Below are 20,743 nucleotides of genomic sequence, written 5' to 3'. Positions count from 1 at the left end.
ATTGTATTCGCTAGACAGCCGATAAGAGTCTCGCCTGAAATGAAGGAACTCAAAACAACTTGATAAAAGATGTCAGACCCAGAAAACGTCTCCTACAAAGAAAAGCCTGTGTTGACCTGAAATACTAGAGGGAGCCATTAGGAAATTTACGAAATTATTCAGTATTAGTCTTTAAATGTGACATGTCACTAGACCAAATAACGTAGCCAGAAACCATCAACCATCTACAGCAGTGGACATCAACCCTGTCCTCAGGACCAACTAACAGGCCAGGTTTTATGTATTACCTTGGGGAGATGAGGACTAGCATACGGCAATCACTGAGCAGCAAATGATATCACCTGTGATTTATTTCAGTTAACTTGCAAACCTGGCCTGTTAGGCTCGGTTCACACAGTAGGCGGCACGACTTGCAGCGCCGCGACCTCAGCGGCGACTTGCAATACGACTTCTGTATAGAAGTCAATGCAAGTCGCCCGAAGTCGCCGCAAAAGTAGTACAGGAACCTTTTTTCTAAGTCGGAGCGACTTGAGTCGCTCCTATTAGAACGGTTCCGTAGTACAGAACGGGGCGCGACTTGTCAGGCGGCGAAGTCGCCTGGACAAGTCGCCCCTGTGTGAACCGAGCCTTAGCGGGCCCTGAGGACCGTGTTGATGACCACTGATCTACAGTATTCCATTAACAAGATCGTTGTACAATAAAAATGGATGTTTACCTGTGTCTTCATCTTCCACTATGCTTTAATAAAACAATGACCTCCATCACAATGTCTTCTGCAGTGACTGGCAGAAAACATAGGTTGCTGTAGGAAGCCATTCACTAGGATTCCATACATGATATCTGGAGTCAGAGTGACTTGCAGAGCCATTACTGAATCCTGAGTTTATTTACAGATTGCTCCTCTAGAGAGCAACAATGTCCACTAAGTGCTAATTCATGGCTTGCCCATCAAGACCAGCTAACCGCAATGAGCCACTGTGTTCCTTTATACTGGCACTCATAAAACCTTATCTATTATGACTAAATATTACTTAATGTGGCTAATTGTATTCCCCGGTCTTTTCATGATGCTGGATTTCAGGAACAGCAGTAGAGTATTGTACCGTGTACCGTGTACCATGTTATCCAATGACAAAAGTAGTTAACAATAAAAGCTTAGCACTCCTTTCCTTTCAAAAATCCTTCTCACCATAAAGCCACACTTCTACTTTTGTCATTATAATAATAGAAACGCCTCTGCGCTTCTATTTTTACTTGGTACTTACAAAATTCCTGGTAGGAGAGCTGCTCCCACTAACTGCGTTTTCCCACAATACAATATTAAGTGAAGAATAAACGTGTAGCGCTCCCTTACAAAGAAACCTGTGATATATCCAAATCCAGTGCAACCAAACATATACTTCCACTCTTGACAATTCTCTCCCCTCAGCAAAGAAAGGTACATCTATAATGTGATATTTCAGAACAGTTCATCCAGAAATATCCTGTCACTATAGACCATGCTGTGTAATGACAGGGCTGAGCAGTATCGAAGGCCTAATTATTCTGCTGCATTTGTGAGCATTTTAATTTTGTTATTGGATGCTGTGACAGAACGAGGCCCTGCCACTGTGAAAATGTAGAGAAAATGACACAGGATTTGCATTAATATTTAATGCGAGGCTCCAGACTATTATTTCTGAGCAGAGAAAGCTGTGTTTTTGGCTTTCTCTGAATTCTGTAAACCTGGATAGGGACCTGAAGCTTGAAGGTTACAAAGTGTCTTGGGTGGGATTGAACCTTGAACCCTGTGCTTGGATTTTACTAGATGCTTGCAGCCTGGGTGAGTACACAGGTGTGCAGGGGCGTTGTATACTGAAGCCTGAGGATATCTCAGGGCTCCCAGTTAAGAGACAGTTGCCATATTGGAGACAGAGGTTCTCAGCCAAGGGTCAGGGCAGGGGTGTAACTATAGGTGGTCACAGGAGTCACAATTGTGACCCGGCCCCTTGCTCCAGGGGGCCCATGTAGCTCCCCTGTACACTTGGATAGGAGGGGCATCGGGGGTGGCATATAGCAGAACTGATGCCCTCCATTTGCCTTCTGCATTTGCTGAAAGCTTGCTTCTCCTCCTCTCCCTCCCACAGGCATTCAACAGCTGCAGGAAGAAAATGTAGGGGGATCTGTTCCTCTATATGCCACCCCACTGCCTCTCCTATCCAGGTTACTTGTCTCCTGCTGCCCCCAGGCCCCTGTGTGCTCCCCTGGTCCCCTCCCCCACATGGTACTGCCGGCTTACCCCCTCCCCTCTCCCACCGGCTGCTGTGGTGGATGTCAGGACGGAGAGCGGAGAAGGGGATGGTAAATATGTAATTTGCTGGCCCATTCCTTTTCTGAATGGACTATTTATTCAAAACGTAAGCATAGTAAACCATGCTTTGGTTTGTGAATGAATAGGAAGCTCTGTACAGAGTCATTCCTGTTCATTCATTCTGTGCAGCTGAGGCAATCGCCTTTCTCTGCCTGAAAAGGTGAAAGATCAGAGGTCTGTTTAGACCTATATTTCACCAAAGCCCCCCAACGGGGCTCCTAAAATAAATGTTAAAAAAAATTAAAAAATGTATAATTAAATAAAAAAAAGTAATGTAACAAAAACAAAAAAGCTACGGACATCAGCAAGGGAACTACCAGGGTCACAAAGGTCATACTTGCGACTAGGTCCTGGCATTGCACCAGCATGGGGGTAGCCCCAAGACACTAGGAAGGACACGTAAAAGGGTCCCGCTGTGGGACCGTAATACAGGGCACCAGAACGGGAGTAAAGGGCCCTGAGATCAGTGGGAAGGGGCCCAGCTGGGGGTCAGGAGGGCCCTTCCTGGTTTCTTGCACCAGGGTCCTGAAGGTTCTAGTTATGCCTCTGGGTCAATAAAGAGGAGCCCCTGCCAGGATTCAGAGGACAGAAGATCTCAGCCAGGAGACAGGTTGTTAGGAGAACCCCTATCCAGAGGCCAGGATCGGGCCATGTAGTAGGGCTTAAGGCTAAGTGTGCCAAGTGAACCAGGAGAGCAGGGCAACCCAGTCAGAGGGACTGGTAAGAAGAGCAACGGGGCTGCTGACAAGGGAGCCAGGTGGCTTGGCGTTTTCAGTCGACTGCTGATGTGGAAGAACCCTTGTGTGGACAACTGATGTTTATGTGAACTTTCTGTTTTGTTTATTAAAAGTGGGCTGCTACACCTTAAAAAAAAATTGGACTGACGCAACTCATTGGGAAAAAGCACCTACCACATAAGTATAATGATCCCAATACCACAGCGCAATAAAAAGGTGTATTTGTTTTGCATGAACGGTAGTTTTACACTCACTGTGGAGCATTTGGAGCCTTGGATAGGAGGTAAGAAAATGAGTGGATGTGAATGCTGTCTCATGCTTGATTGACCTCCTGCTATTTAGAGGATCATAACCTGAGGTGAGAGCATTACCATAAGCACGTGGTATGGAGAAAGGGGCACCTGTGCAACAAAAAAGCTGCTCTTTTGCATTTTGCACAAGCCGGTGAAAAGTATTTTGGAACTGTGTGGATTTGGATGCACATTGGACTATATTTATACATGAACTGTTCTGAGATATATTATCTATGCACTTAATTATATTGTATAGTGTAAAGGTTCTGTTTATGCATGCTTGCTATTTGGAGAAAATTGTCAAGAGTGTATGTATACGTGTGTTTGGGCACACCATTGGTTTCACTGGCTTTGGACATATAATATATATGTTAGGAAAGGAAGGGAGTGCTACACTTTTATTGTTCACTTAGAGTGGTTCTAAAAGGCAGAAGGTTTCTTTTACCTTAATGCATTCTATATATTACAGTGGTTTTAAAGCCTTAAGGTTTTTCACCTAATGCATTCTATGCATTAAGGTAAAAAAACCTTCTGTGCTGCAAAATACCCCCCAACCCCCCTTATTCTTACCTGAGCCCGATCCAATCCAACAATGCTCACAAGAGCAGCAGCTCCCGCTCCAATCTCCCTCCTCCTTGGGCAGATTGATGGCAGCAGAAGCCATTGGCTTCCACTGCTGTCAATCAAATACTGTGAAGAAGGAATGGGGGGCAGGGCCAATAGACGCAGACAGGGAGGCTTGGCTCTCCATGGGGGCACTTGCCGAAAAGGAGGGGCCTGAGGAACCAGCGGGGGACCCCAGAAGAAGAGGATCGGGGCTGCTCTATGCAAATCCATTGCACAGAGCAGGTAAGTATACTCTGTTTGGTATTTTAATTAAAAAACAAAAAGTAAGCTTTAATGTTGCTTTAAGGTATAAAACCTTCTGCATGCAGTGCCCCCCCCCCCCCATACTTATACTTATCTGAACCTGATCTCGATCCAGAGATGCACGTGAGAGCAGCAGCTCTCCCTTGCCTCATTGGACAGAGAGGCAGCTGTGGGAGCCATTGGCTCTTGCTGCTGTGGCTCACAGCCAATGTAAAGAGCGCACACCGAGTCGGCTCGGGAGTGAGCATGCATGAGTGCCCTCATAGCAAGAGGCTTGCTATGGAGGCACTCAGCAGCGGGGGAAGAATCCAGAGTTCTGGTGGGGGACCCGAGAAGAAAGGGATCAGGGCTGCTCTGTACAAAAACATTGCGCAGAGCAGATAAGTATCATATGTTTGTTATATTAAAGGTGGAAAAAAATTGGTTTAGAATCACTTTAATATTGTATTGTGGGAAACGCAGTTAGTGAGAGCAGCTCTTATATCAAGGACTTTTAGGTACCAAGTAAAAATAGCAGTGCAGAGGCTTTTCTATTATTATTATAATGACATAAGTGGAAGTGTAGATTTATTGGCTAACTAAATAGACTGTAGTACATCAGGAAACGGCCTTCCCGCAATTCAGTGCCTCAGCAGCCAATCACAAGGCCCATGCACCATCACATGGGGAAAAGGATGGGATTACTGAGCCCTATACAAGTTAAGACTTTCAGAAGGAACTTGCAAAGGAATCTTAGAGGGTTGTGGTGACAGATCAGGGCAAAAGAGGAACACAGGATACTAAATACTTGCACCTTTTGAGGATTTCTGTCTGGCGAGCTTGTCATCTCTCCTATTATGGGACAAGTACACATTTCCTTTAATCGCTTCAGCCCTGGAAGATTTGGCTGCTGAATGACCAGGCCATTTTTTGTGATTCGGCTTTAATTTGCGCAACGCTGCACCCAAACAAAATTGATGTCCTTTTTTCCCTACAAATAGAGATTTCTTTTGGTGGTATTTGATCATCTCTGCGGTTTTCATTTTTAGCTCTATAAACAAAAAAAGAGCGACAATTTTGAAAAAAAAAAAAAAAACACAATATTATGTACTTTTTGCTATAATAAATACCCCCCTTTTAAAAAAAAAAAAATATTTTCTCAGTTTAGGCCAATATGTATTCTTCTACATATTTTTGGTAGTAAAAATCGCAATAAGGGTATCTTGATTGGCTTGCACAAAAGTTATAGCGTCTACAAAATAGGGGATAGATTTATAGCATTTTTATTATTTTTTATTTTTATTTTTTTTACTAGTAATGGTAGCGATCTGAGATTTTTATCAGGACTGCGACATTATGGTGGACACATTGGACACCTTTAACACATTTTTGGGGCCATTGCCATTTATATAGCGATCAGTGCTATAAAAATGCACGGATTACTGTAAAAATGTCATTGGCAGGGAAGGGGTTAACACTAGGGGGCGATCAAGGGGTTAACTGTGTTCCCTCACTGTGTTCTAACTGAAGGGGGGATGGGACTGTCTAGGGAAGATGACAGATCGCTGGCAGATCGCTGGTCATACTTTGTATGAACAGACGACCTGTCTCTTCTCCCTGCAGAGAACCTCAATGTGTCACGAGCGATCGCGGGAGCCCTGCGGTCATCGCGACCCGCGGGGACTCACATCGGCTCCAGGGGCAAGCAGCGGGCGCCTGCGTGCCACTAGTGGCCACAGGGCGAAGTGACGTTACATAACATTGTTTCGCCCAGCCGTCCCATTCTGCCGCAGTGAAACATGGACACAACACACACAGGGATTTCTTCAGAATATGCAACAAAGGTTGTTATAATCCTCGTAATGTACATAGATCACCCAGAGGGGAAGGTTTTTTTTCTCAACAAAAGTGGATTTACCCTTTAAAGTCACATAATAGAGATTGGAGCAGTTGTTTTTGATAACAAGGAAAGACAAAATGGTCTTATTTGGCTTAAAACATAATTGGATTTAATCGTGCTTAAATATGTCCTATTGATTTACCCAACTTATTTAGGCAAAATTGATAATACTTTTTTTTTATCTACGACTTTATTAGGTAGGCTGCTTGGATTAACCACTTCCGGACCGCCGCACGCCAATATACGTCCTAACTTTGAAGAGGAATATCGTTGTTATGACAGCAGCTAGCTGCCATAACCCCGGTATCCTCTTCTTTGGCCGACGGTCCAGTTTCCCATAATGATGGTCACTTTTATCGTGGTGGGGGAGGGCCCCCACCTCCCACCGCGCTCAAGTGCCCTCCGCCGCTTACCGGAGCCGTCGGAGCGGCGGAGGCGAGCGGATCCTTTCTCATGCTGGGTATGGAGATGAGTGAGAGGAAGATGGCCCCCATCCATCTCCATACCACTACAGAGTGGAAGCGACGTGAAAACGTCACTTCGGCCCATAGCTCTTTAAGGGACATTTTTTTTTGTAAATGACAAATTATTATTTCTTTTTATGGCATTTTAGTGTAAATATGAGATCTGGGGTCTTTTTGACCCCAGATCTCATAATTAAGAGGTATTGTCATGTTTTTTTTCTATTACAAGGGATGTTTACATTCCTTGTAATAGGAATAAGTGACATTTTTTTAAAAAAAGAACAGTGTAAAAAAATAAATAAAAAGGTAAAATAAATAAGGGAAAAAAAAGATTTTTTTTAAACACGCCCTGTCCCGCCGAGTTCGCATGCGGAAGCGAACGTATACGTGAGCAGCACCCGCACATGAAAATGGTGTTCAAACCACAGATGTGAGGTATCGCCGTGATCGGTAGAGCGAGAGCAATAATTCCAGCCCTAGACCTCCTCTGTAAAGCAAAACTTTCCTGTTTTCTTATTTTTTAATTAAAAAAAGTGTATTTTTTCCAAAAAAAAGTGCGCTTGTAAGACCGCTGCGCAAAAATACGGTGTGACAGAAAGTATTGCAACGACCATCATTTTATTCTCTAGGGTGTTAGAAAAAAAAAAGTATAATGTTTGGGGGTTCTAAGTAATTTTCTAGGACAAAAACCTGTTTTTAACTTGTAAACAACAAATCAAAAGGAGGCCTGGTCCTTAAGTGGTTAAAAGAACATGTAAGCCCTGAGGGCCCGTTGACACTTAGACCCCTTTCACACTGAGGCGTGCAGAGCGCTGGCAGTAAAGTGGCGTTATATTTAGCGGCACTTTACTGTCGTTTTAGCGGCGCTGATCAGCCGCTAGCAGGGCAGTTTTAACCCACGCTAGCGGCCGAAAAAGGGTTAAAACTAGGGCTGCAACTAACGATTATTTTCATAATCGATTAGTTGGACGATTATTGTTTCAATTAATCGATTAATAACCTTAAAAAAAAAAGTAATTTTGCTGCGATTTGCATTTTTACATATTTTTTTGGGCCAATTTGTTGTTGGGCAAATTAAAAAACACAAATTGTGTTATTACATGCTTTTCTGCAGCTTCTCCATTGAAGTATATTGAACCAAAAAACCAAAATAGCACCATCTTGCGTTAAAAAAAGTCTTGCGTTAAAACTCGTCTTTTCCAAATACACAGCAGCTGAAATAACCATGGATGTGAACATGTCCCATAGGAAACCATGTAAATGAACTGTAGTGTGTTTCTGCAAAAATAACCAAAAAAACACAGAGGTGTGACCCAGGCCTGAGATGTTTAGTAACATAATGGGGTTAAAAAAACAAAAATGAGTACAAAAAGAGCAAATAATCGCAACTGTAAGGGGTTCATTTTTTACTATGGGACAGTGGAAGTAATATTTACAGTAGCGATTTGCTCTTTTTGTACTATAAAGGGCTCATTTTAGTTTTTTTTTTAACCCCATTATGTTAGTGGCCGATTAATCGATTATGAAAATAGTAATCGGTTAATTTCATAAGCGATTCGTTGTCAATTAATCGATTCGTTGTTTCGGCCCTAGTTAAAACCGCCCGCCAAGCGCCGCGAGCACTGCCCCATTGTTTTCAATGGGAAGGGGCGCTTTAGGAGCGGTAAATACACCGCACCTACAGCGCTCCAAAGATGCGGCTTGCAGGACTTTTTTGACCGTCCTGCAAGCGCACCGATCCAGTGTGAAAGCCCTCAGGGCTTTCACATTGGAGTGCACTGAGCAGCTCTTTCAGGGTGCTTTGCAGGCGCTATTTTTAGCACTTGAGCGCCTGCAAAGCGCCTCAGTGGGAAAGGGGCCTTAAATGTTTTCCTTTGTCACATGCTATGGCATGCGTTAATGTGCATTGTGTTAAGGCAAATATTTCATTATGAATGGGCCGACAATCATTCCTATAGATGAAAAAGGAAAAAAAAGCCTGTTTGGTTGTACTTGTCCTGTTAATCACATCAGTGTAGATTGTTTTGTATTCATGTGACCCATTTTCAGCTGACAGCGGGCTTAAACAGAGCCAGAGACTGACAGCCACCAGCTCTCTGCTTAGAGAGCACTGAGAACTGAGTGACCGGCTGTTTGACTACTCAGTTCTCAGCCTTAGAGCTGGCGGGGAACAGATGCAGTATCTAGGTAAGTATGATTAATATATAAAATCCCATACGTCTCTTTTAAATACCTAAAATCTCCTCTTTCCTGCTATATGGCCCACATGACAATTAGGCTTCATTCACATGGGGCATATGCATCTATGCCCAGTGTGATGGCCGTGTACCATGTGTGCATGCATGCTGTTCTGTACATCCCTGTGCAAGTCAATGGGGACTCAGCAGCTGCATGGACATAGTCAAATGGCAAAATTTTACATGCAGACAGGAAGGGATGCATGTATCTAAACGCACAGTGTCTGCATTCAGATCCGTGCAGCCACTTCTATAGGTGAAGCTCTCTGGTGGATAATGATGCAGCAAAAAGTGACTCAGCATACAGGACCTGTCTCAGCACCTGTCTGAATAAGCCCTTAGGGGAATTTATCACAACTAGAGCAGACAGAATTTGGAACAGCTGTGCATGGCAACCAATCAGCTCATAACTTTCATTTTTAAAGCTGAACAAGCTGAAAATAGAAGCTGATTGGTTGCCATGCGCAGCTGTTCCAAATTCCGACTGCACCAGTTTTGATAAATTCCCCTCACTGTGTTTTACAATTCCTACTCTTGACCACTGTATTCTAAGTACAGTACACTGTTAAATTAGTTGTAAAGGCATCCATTCTATAAAGGTAAAAAATCTGTGTGCAGCAGCCCTCCAGACCCACCTAATACTTACCCGACCCCCCTCTCGATCCAGCGATGTCCACGAGAGCCTTGGCTGTCTGGGGACTCGCACTCCTGATTGGCTTTTGGCAGCAGCTGGAGCAATTGGCTCACACTGCTGTCAATTACAGCCAGTGAGCCAATCAGAAGATAGAGGAAGTGGAGTCGAGCCCTGGCTCCGTGTGTGAATGGACACACAATCTGCTTGCTGTGGGGGCACTCAGAAAGAGGGAGGGGCCAGGGGTTCCATTCAGGGGCTCTGTGCAAAACCACTACACAGAGCAGCCAAGTATAACATTTATTATTTAGAAAAACAAAACAAGACTTTAATATCACTTTAAGGTTAGCCGTGTGTAGTAAATTATATGCAATTATTAAAATGAGTATACTGAGCTTTGTACTGTCTGATACATACTTGAGGCACAGTCATTAAAGCATATGGCCCTTTAAGCCCCTCCCGCTGTTGCAATCTGACCACACCCACAGTTTTGGCACCACTATATTGCCACATACCATTTTTCTTGAGGGGGGGGGGGGTGCAATAAAAGTCCAGCCCTGGGTGCCAGATGTGCTAGCTACGCCACTGCTTAGCTGCTCTGTTGCAGTGGAATTGCACAGAGCAGCCCGGATCCTCCTCTTCTTGGGTCCCTCTTCTGTGCTCCTGGCCCCTTCCTCCTGTTCAGTGCCCCCACAGCAAGTAGCTTGCTATGGGGGCACCCAAGCTGAGTCATAGCTCCCTGTGTCCATTCAGACACGGAGCCCCGACCCGGCCTATCCCCCTCTCCCCTGATTGGCTAGCAGAATTTGATTGACAGCGGCAGAAGCCAATGGCAATGCTGCTGTATCTCAGCCAATCAGGAAGGAGAATCTCAGACAGCTAAGACACTCGTGGACATCGCTGGACAGAGAGGGGCCTCAGGTAAGTATTAGAGAGGCTGCTCACACAGAAGGCTTTTTATCGTAATGCATTGAATGCATTAAGATAAAAAACCTTCTGCCTTTACAACCCTTTTAAAGTGGTTGTAAACTAGTAGATTAAGGCTTACCTGTAGGTCCAAGAAATATCTCCTAAACCTACACGTTTTAGGAGATATTTGTAAAAAAGACAGGCACTGCAGACAGCGGTGCGCAGACGCACAGAGCAAGCCGCTGCTAACGGCGATATGCCATTAGTGGTGGCTCCCATGCGCATGCGCGGGAGTGACGTCATTGTGGCTCCGGCCAATCACAGTGCTGGAGCCACGATACCCGGAAAGAAGATGGATGCTCTGTGGAAGAGGGGACAGCGGTGACATCGCTGGCTCCTGTGTCAGGTAAGTGACACATAATGGGCTACTATGCGATGCCCATTATGCTTTACTTTTGCAGGGAAACAAAGAGGAAGTAAACCCATCAGGTTTACTTCCTCTTTAAGCCTTAAAGGGGTTGTAAAGGTCCGTTTTTTTCTAAATCGGTTCCTTTAAGCTAGTGCATTGTTGGTTCACTTACCTTTTCCTTCGATTTCCCTTCTAAATGTATTTTTTTTTTGTCTGAATTTCTCACTTCCTGTTCCTCCTCAGTAAGCTGTTCTGGCTGACTAAACACTGCTCGGGTGATGGTGTGAAGTTTACTGAGGAGGAACAGGAAGTGAGAAATTCAGACAAAGAAAAAAAAAACATTTAGAAGGGAAATCGAAGAAAAAGGTAAGTGAACCAACAATGCACTAGCTTAAAGGAACCTATTTAGAAAATAAAAAACAAAGCTTTACAACCCCTTTAATGCATTATAGTGACCACTTGTACTCTCTACTAAAAGCCCATTTGACCAGATGACAACACAGGAGCACAGGTTGGGAGATGGTGACGTAGGTGAGCCACCCTATAACAGGAAGTGCCTGAACAAGGACATTCATGGCAGGATCACCAGGTATTATTTTATTCCTTTTATTTTATTCAAAGCTGCATATGAAAACATATTAAAATAAATGTTGAAATCACATTGATATGTTGAAGCTTATTATTGAGATTGGGTTTACATAAAGGTATGAAAAGACACTCTCCCATACTATTTGACTACAAAGCGTTATGCCTTCTAGTTTATGCATAAAGCTCCATTAATTATACATTTGCTTATATTAGCTTGTACTCGGGGATGTTAGATTAGAGCCCCTGGATACATTCACCGTAACAATTTTAGAAAGGTATAATGCTTCCATATTAGACATCACTTGCCTCTCTGAAAAGTGCTGCGCAGTTATAAAGCCACATAAAGTACACAATAATTCCCAACAGAGATGCTGAATCAGCAGTGATTACATACAAGGTAATTACCGGGACCACCAGCAAAGCATATTGATACTGTTCTATTGAATTATGTCTATCAGCAGCTTGTGCGGCTCATACATATGAATAATTAGCAAGCATCTTTAAGGCATTCCACAGCTGCTAACTGGTACAAAATGTTCTCTGATGTATTTTATTCCAAGAGCACTTATTAAAGGAAATATTAAAAATTTCCTTATATTGCCTGAGCTAGATGAACATTCTTTCTCTACAAACTGATACTGTACTACACAACAGAAGATGTACATACTTTCTCCTAATCCCCCTGATTAAGAAAAGTCACCTATGTTTATGATAGGCCTAACCAAACTTGTCCCCACTAGAAAAGCAGGGGCAAGTGGATCCATGTATTTACCATTGGTTAGATGTATTGTAAAAAATGTTTTGTTTTTTTTAACCATTGAAACATTTTTGATAGAATGTATTGAAAGGAAAATAGTTGCTGGCGCAAGCTCAAGACAGCATTTCAGGAGAACAACCTCATACCAACTGTAAACAATGGTGGTGGAAATGTTATGGTTTGAGGATGCTTTGGTGTGTAAAGGCCTGGGCAGCTTGCAGTCATTGCATCAACTATGAATTCTGCATCATATCAAAGTATGCTTGATGAGAATGTGAGGCCACCTGTCCAAAAGTTGAACTGAAACCAAACAACTTGCAGCTGAAAAAAATTTGAATGGAAGAGTGGTCAAAAATGTACTCATGTCAAAGTCAGAGACTGACCCCCTACTAATCACAGCCTGCATCTTGAACATGCCCCCTGCTCAAGCACAGCCTGCATCTTGCCTCAGACTGAACAGTATGGAATACAGGCACACGGGGTGTCTGCACAGTATCCTGCAACCACACCCCCCACTGATGCAAAGTCGTGCATGAGAACCATTAACCTTGTAAGATAAGATACATCATTTCTCAAAATAAACAAAAGTAGTTATGGTGCCTGCATAGTTATAACTGTATTAGAAAGCATCTGTAACATTGTATTTCACAACTACTTTATAACTTGTAGCTCCTCAGCTAATGAGCTACTACTATCTAGCTACTGTAGGGCCTTGTTTTACATGGACAGTCTTTGCTCCCCTTATGAAAAGTGATCCTCTGTATAATGCCTTTTCAGAGAGTGTTATAGCAGTGGCTGCATTATTTTATATATATATATATATATATATATATATATATATATATATATATATATATAGTTTTGTCTTGTTTTCATACACGTGTACATATCCTGATCAGGTAATAATGAATGTAAGGAGGCATTTATCACCTGTATGAAATAGAATTGCAGAGTGTTCCTTCCACTAGCCAATGGACTAAAATATTATATAATAATATAAATATGATGTAATAAAACAGTCAATGGTCTAAAATAGACTGAACGAGGAAACAGAGTGTGGAAAATCTCTTGTGCGTCCTTTTGCATTATCAACTGACAATATACAGGTCTTGTTTTGCTACCTCTATCAGTCACTATTCATAGTCCATGACCCCAAGTAGAGGAACATGTTATTTATGTCGCAGTATACTTCCTCCTGCTTTTAGCAACTTCAGCAGGTAGTTACTATGGAAAGAACCAACACAGAGGTAGAATTAGAGCATTAGATTGCACAGCCAACAGAGGTCTTTAATTTTACTTACAGATAAAGTCAATTTATCAGTCCCTGTACCATTCAGGTTTTCATCCTATCACTAAATTTGGCCCCTCTCATTCGGTATTGCTTAAAGAGGAAGTAAACCCTGATGAGTTTACTTCCTCTTTCATTCCCTGCAAAGGTAAAGCATAATGGACTACTATGCATCGCATAGTAGTCCATTATGTGTCACTTACCTGACACAGGAGCCAGCGAAGTTTCCGCTGTCCCCTGTAGTCCGGCGCATCCATCTTCTCGGTGGGTCTCGCTGCTCCGCCGCTGTCATATGGCACTCGCGCCATATCGCCGTTGACCGCGGCACGCTCAGTGTGTCTGCGCGCTGCTGTCTGCGACGCATGTGCCGTAGACAGCGGTGCCTGTCTTTCTTCAAGTATCTCCTAAACCATGTAGGTTTAGGAGATATTTCTTGGACCTACAGGTAAGCCTTAATCTAGGCTTACCTGTAGGTCAAAGTTGGTTGTAAGGGTTTACAACCACTTTAAAGGGTTACTAAACCCACAGCAGTAAAATCAGTCTGTATACACAATCCTCTGCATTGTAAAAAAGGGCTGATTGATCCTGTATGCGCAGTTCCTCTCCTCCCTGCACTGTCCCCCTGGACAAGTCCTGATAAGACAAAGCCTTTGGAATCAAGCTGCACATGCTCAGTTTGGTGTTTTTTTTTCTTGGTAGAGTGCATGTGACCAGCACAGAGCCAATCAGCACTGTCCAGACAGAGGACCAGGAGCCCTGGAGCCTCACAGGACAGCTCAGTCCAGTATGAAAACTCCTCCTACAAGCTTCACTAGGAACTGATAGAAATCACAAGACTGCTATATATTGCTGATGAGAAAATGTTTACCGTATATTTACTAAAATAATTGAATTTCCATGTTCTGTGTACTGTGGGAGACCAGATCTAGTGATTGCAGGGGCCTGCGTTTAGTAACAGGCTTATGTTTATGTGTGCTACTTTCAACAGCCAATGTGCCCATACACATTCCTGTATTTAAATCCAGATTTTTGAGTGGCATTAAGGGATGTAAAAAAAAAATGCCCAAAACCCATGTTCATGGGGGAGTGTACTGGCATCATTTAGGCCTTGTTCACATGGGGCTATTACATCCATGCCCTGTGCAGGGTTGTGTTTTACCTACATGGGGATGCAAAGGTGCTGCATACATCCTCATGTTGTTAGTCACACTGTTGTCCATTGGGATGCAGGGGACCGCATGCTCCCAATGTAACATCTGTGCAAGTGAGAGTGAATGACCCCAAACGCACCCTGGATGTGTGTAATATTTTAATATTAACATGGCCATGAACAATACACGGATGTAATAGCCCCGGTGGAATGTGGCCTAAGGCTGTACGCATTTAAACATGTGTGCTAATGTGTACATGTATACAGTGCAAACGTACTCTATTGGCTGTCTGCCCAGAGCCAACATGTAAGCATCAGCCAGCAGGCTTTAAGGCCCTGGTGCCCAACACGCAGCCTGCTGGTCCTCTACATATGTCCTGTGAGCTGCTGGGCACCAGATCAGCAGCAGCGTGGCAGCAGGGTACAGGGTGCTGGAACTCTCTCTGTTCCATTACCTGGCACTGTGGCTGGGTTCACACTATGTGTGGCCGCAGGGCACAGCAGGGGTCTGGGGGGTCCCCGTTCACCGTTTCAGGTCCGAATTAGGCCCAAATTTTTGCCTGAATTCAGACCTGAAACGGAGCCAAAGACGCACAGGACCCTTCTGCTGTGCACTCCACGGCCACCCCGGAGATCTGTGAACCGGCTCCATTAAGAGCCAGTCACACTCTCTTGTCATGCGAATTGGATGCAGAGAAAGCTGCATCCAATTCGGATCAGTGTGAACCCAGCCTCAAAGACAGACTGTACTGTGGGCAAAGTATCACAGCTGCAGCAATGTGTCCACATCCAGGTGGTACCATGCTTGCTTGTAGGTGGGCAGTTAGGGGGTGAGAAGAATGCCGAACAACCACCTATTTTTACCATCTCCTGGCCCCCTCATGTGAAAAGAGCCCACTGTGCACCCATTCTGTGTATTTCTCACTAAAGGTGCTTACATAGAGGCTTACCCAGGCCAGAGAAAGTACAAAAAATAAAAATAAATAAAATCTTCAGATTGACTTCTAGTAGTTAAATAAAATGGTTTATTTCCTTCTCTGCGGCCTAACCCTCTGCTCTTTGTACATGTTTTCCCCACTGATCCTTTATAACCCTTCCAGTCTACGACTATCTCCTGAAGTATGTCCTCAGTCTCCAGCGAATCCTGCAGCACTTCTCACAGTCTCTAATGCCGTGTACACACGATCGGAATTCTCGTCCGAAAAAGCTCTGATGGTTTTCCCGACGGAATTCGGCTCAAGCTGTCTTGCCTACACATGGTCACATCAAATTCCGATCATTTATAACGCGGTGACGTACAACGCATACGACGTGACTAGAAAAAGGAAGTTCAATAAACAGTAGCCAATAGCTTCTGTCTCGTAGTTGAATCTGACCATGTGTGATTTTTTGGCATGTCGGAATTGCATACACACGATCAGAATTACTGATAGAAAGTTTTTCCGTCTGGAAAATTGAGAACATGCTATCAATTTTTGGCTGGTGGAAATTCGGACAGCTAAATTCCGATGGAGCATACACGCGGTCGCATTTTCCGATGAAAATCTCTCATCGGTCTTTTTTCTGGCCGGAATTCCGATCGTGTGCAAGCGGCATTATACTCTCCTGTAGCGTGTTTTCAGTCTCTGGCCATCTCCTGTAACACGCCTGTATCCCTCTATCAGTTCCTGTTGTGCGTTTCTAGTTCTGACAGCTCTCTGTTGCAATACACTCACTAAATACTGTCTTGTCATTTGGTGATGTCAGGGGCCGCACTTATGGCCCCGATACCAAAAAAAGACCACCATTGGCCACGGGGAATGCGGACGCCCCACACTGACCTAATGGGAGAAATTAGTTTTACTTTTAGTCCTTTCTTTTCCTTTTTTGTGAAGTTACCTGCATGGAAAGAGCACCTTACACACACACACACACACACACACACACACTATTTATCTCTGGTGCAATAAAGATACATAAATACATATACAATATAGACTTCACCTTGTCCTTTATCTTCCCATAGAGATCTGCTGAAAACGTTGATGACTTCTCATCAGGGCTTTGACAAGGGGTGGTAAAGAGGGGAGGCTGCCCTGGGCATTGTGGTATCATGTGAGGTGGTGGGGGCACCACAAGTAGATTGAGGGGGGGGGTGTTGAGAAGGGGAATTCAGGAAGTGTCTGAGGGTAAGAAATCTTCTAAGAGGACAAATTTAGGGGAGGTGTGCTAGGAGTGGTGATTTTGGAGATTTGTGTTGGGAAGGGGGGCGGGGGAAGAGGATTTGTACTAGGATGGGGTATTGGGGGGGGGGGGGGTTGTGCTATAAAGTATTATGTAGAGGTAAAATATATTTTTTCGGGGGGAGGGGGGGATTTGTGCTAGTAGGTACGATTGGGGGAGTATTTGTGCTAGGCGGAGAAATTTGTAGGGGAGGGGTCTGTACTAGGATGGGCTATTGGAGAAGGGGGATTTGTGCTAAAAGAGGGGGATGTGGAGGGGAGAGGATTTGTGCTTGGAGGGGATATTTGAGGGGTAGAGGATTTGTGCTAGGAGGGGGACGATTTTTTTCGGGGGGGATTCTCGCTAGTAGGAATGATGGGGGGGGGGGGTATTTGTGCTAGGAGGGGTCTGTGCTATGATGAGGGATTGGGGAGGGGGATTTGGAGCGGAGGGGAGAGGATTTGTGCTTGGAAGGGAGATTTGAGGGGTAGAGGATTTGTGCTAGGAGGGGGAAGATTTTTTTGCTGGGGGGGTTGTGTTAGTAGGAATGATTGGGGGGGGTATTTGTGCTAGAAGGGGAAATTTGTTGGGGAGGGGTCTGTGCTATGATGGGGGATTTGGAGTGGAGAGGATTTGTGCTTGGAGGGGAGATTTGAGGGGTAGAGGATTTGTGCTAGGAGGGGGAAGATTTTTCTGCTGGGGGTTGTGTTAGTAGGAATGATTGGGGGCTATTTGTGCTAGTAGGGGGAATTTGTAAGGGAGGGGTCTGTGCTAGGATGGGGGATTGGGGAGGGGGGATTTGTGCTGGGGGGTGATTTGTGCTTGGAGGGGAGATTTGAGGGGTAGAGGATTTGTGCTAGGAGGGGGATTTTTTTTTGGGGGGGGGGGTTTGTACTGGGGGCGGCAAAATTGATGACTGCCCTAGTCGACCTTGTCCCGGAGCTGCCCCACATACAGGTCTGCAAAGTGTTGCTGCAACACACAATACTTGACACACTTCTCTTCCCTACAACTAATTCCCCCGGTTAGTAGGAACGTCTATCCTTTCATATAAGGGATTGTTGTTTCTTTAAACTTGAAGCTGAGTAATATTATGTAGTCAGTTCAATTATAAAATCACTCAATGCATTTTATTTATATACAATAAATGAGGATAAAGAAAATATATTTTACACACACACAGTGAAAATGGGCTACATGACCTCTCAATGCTGACCCTAGATTTCTTTAATTATAAAACATGAAAACAAATGTTTTAAATTTAGCACAGCTTGGAAAGAGTTCAAATGTTATGTAATGCCTGACCTCATATCTCCACCCCAAAGTGATGTCACTTATAAAACCAGATGACAGGCAAGTAAAACTCCAGGAGAGGGACATATCCAGGAGCACAAGCCGAGGGTTATCACCCCCCTCCCAGACACAGCTTAGAAAGGTGGGGGACAGATCTCGGGGGTAACAGCTTGTCTGCACTTCTCACATATACCATGTATGTCACATCTCTAACAGATCACCTATAGGAAGTACATAAACACCAAAATAAAAATAATAATAATTATCATCATAATAATGCCAGGATCACGGTTCTGCCACACTATCCCCATTCATCCTGTTGCATCGCATGAATGTGTTTTTTGTGTGTGTTTTCATGCGACATGTGCTTTTATGCAATATGCGCAGGGCAGCTTATTCACCTGAATAGTTTGCCCTACATGTGACAAATGCCTTAAAAGCTCCTGCACCTTTTTTTTGGGGGTGTAGTGCCCGATGCATTTTTTAACATGTGTTTTGCCATGAGCGAACATGTGCGTTTGCTTGCCACATTTGGGGTGGTATAAACACTCAATGACACCGCAACACATACATGTTTCTGGGAATGCACATGTTTCTACATTGGATGTGAATGCTGCATGCACAATAAAAACAATATGCTATTAATAACAATATAATAATAATTCTAGGATTATAGTTCTTTTGTAGCCAAAGCAGCCATAGCAATAAAAAAATAAAAAAAGCAACAATGTTAAATCTAGGATCTTAGTTCTGCTGTGTCCGAAGTTGTTATTGCAATAAAAAAAAAAAAAAAGGGAGATGAATAATATAATAACCACAGCAATAAAATATTATTATTATTATTATTAATTCTAGAATTGCAGTTCTATACTCAAAGTAGCTTTAGATAAAATATATAAAAAATAATAATAAAATAATAATAATTATAAAAATATTAATAATAATTCCAGAATGTATATATATATATATATATATATATATATATATATATATATATATATATATATATATATGTGTTTTTTTTTTTAATCTTAGTTCTGCTGTGCCTGAAGTAGCCCTAGCAATAAGATAATAATAATATTGATCATCATAATAACATGAATAATAATTCCAGGATATTTATGAAGCAGCCAAAGCGCTAAAAAATAAAAAGAGCAACAATCTGGGATCTCAACTCTGCTCATCTCTGTCTGAAATTGTCATTGCAATAAAAAAAAAAGGACAAATAATGAATAATATAATAGCCATAGCAATTCAATAATAATTTTGATTCTAGACTTAAAGTAGCTTTAGAAAATAAATATAAAATAATAATAATAATAATAATAATAATTCTAGAATCACAATTCTATACCTAAAGTAACCTTAGAAAAAAAATATATAAAATAATAATAATAATAATAATAATTCCAGGATATATATATATATATATATATATATATATATATATATATATATATATATATATATATATATATATATAATTCTAGGATCTTTCTAGGATCTTAGTTCTGCTGTGTCTGAAGTAGCCCTAGCAATAAAAAATTAATAATATTAATCATCATAATAATATGGATAATAATTCCAGGATCTCAGTCCTGCTGTTTATGAATCAGTCAGCAATAAAAGAATAATATAATAATAATAATAATAATAATAATAATAAATGTGTGATGTATAGGGGGGGGGGGGGGGGGGGGTTGTATGAAGTCTCCATAGTAATACGGAGTTCTCTGCCTTCTATAGAGTGTAGTTACACTTTGGAGCCCCTCTATAGACACACATAGAAGTGACAGGTGACAGGCGGTGACACACACAGGACAGATTGTAGGAGATCGGGGCCATTCCCATGGAACATACAGGAGGACAAACCTTGGCAGGCAGCAGGCGGACGGGCGGGTGCAGTCCGTGTACAGAAGTCGGTGGCCTGTGTCCGGGGCAGGTGACAGTCCCCGGTATTCTCCCCCCGGTATTCTCTCCTGTAGTAGTGTGCCCCCTGTGGTCTCCCCCTGCACTGCACTATGTACACAGCACACACACACGGACCTGTACATGCAGCGCTGATCTCTGATCTCCGTGTCCCCTCCGGTCAGTAGAGTTGTGTGATGTGTGGGCGGGGCTGGCAGTGAGTAGTGGGCGGAGAGTAGTGGGAGGGAGGGCGGATCTCCATGGCTGGGTGTCAGTGACACCTGTTGTATGGCAGTGTAGGGCGATCACTCCCAGCCTCCTCCCTAACCGGAATGTCCGCTCTCACTGTAATCGTTCAGCACTTTCCTGATGACAGATAGAAGATCATTAACCATCTCCTGCTCGGGTAAAGTGGCCGGCGGTGCAGTGATTGGACAGGAGTGTGGGAGAACATCCAATCAGAATTCATCATTTATTCTAGAACACTGAGCTGTACATACATCATCCATAAAGACACTGCATTGGGGAGCACAGGCGCCCCTAACATTACAGTACAACGTGCTTTTGTCATATGGAATAGAGCAAGGGAGGGTTACAACCCCTGTCAGATTTTATGCCATCTGTGTCCAGTTGGGGAGATTTCCCTTCACTTCCTGTCCTACAGACAAATCAGGATGTGAGACAAAATCTCTCCAAAGTGAGGCAATCTTTGGTTGTCATCAGAATTAGCCTCCTTATTCAGGGCTGGTGTAAGGATTTTTGACACCCTAGGCCAGTG

The 20,743-nt window shown here is 43.2% G+C and overlaps 1 protein-coding gene across 3 annotated transcripts in view; it reads right to left on the bottom strand.

Annotated features, from left to right (window-relative positions):
• The window catches only part of WIPF3 (WAS/WASL interacting protein family member 3), a 119,231-nt gene extending 98,993 nt beyond the window's left edge, over positions 1–20,238 (bottom strand). Inside the window, exon 1 of one of the 3 annotated variants that reach the window (XM_077491362.1) lies at positions 20,104–20,238. The gene's annotated coding sequence lies outside the window, so the exon portion shown is untranslated. The other 2 variants (XM_077491363.1, XM_077491361.1) reach the window with 2 other exon arrangements.
• Positions 20,239–20,743: the final 505 nt, after the last annotated feature.

The sequence above is a fragment of the Lithobates pipiens genome, unplaced genomic scaffold (genome assembly GCF_037356315.1).
Source record: "Lithobates pipiens isolate NorthernLeopardFrog02 unplaced genomic scaffold, aLitPip1_a1.2 Scaffold_19, whole genome shotgun sequence".
Taxonomy (NCBI): Eukaryota; Metazoa; Chordata; class Amphibia; order Anura; family Ranidae; genus Lithobates; species Lithobates pipiens.
This window is presented reverse-complemented; position numbering and strand designations above follow the sequence as displayed.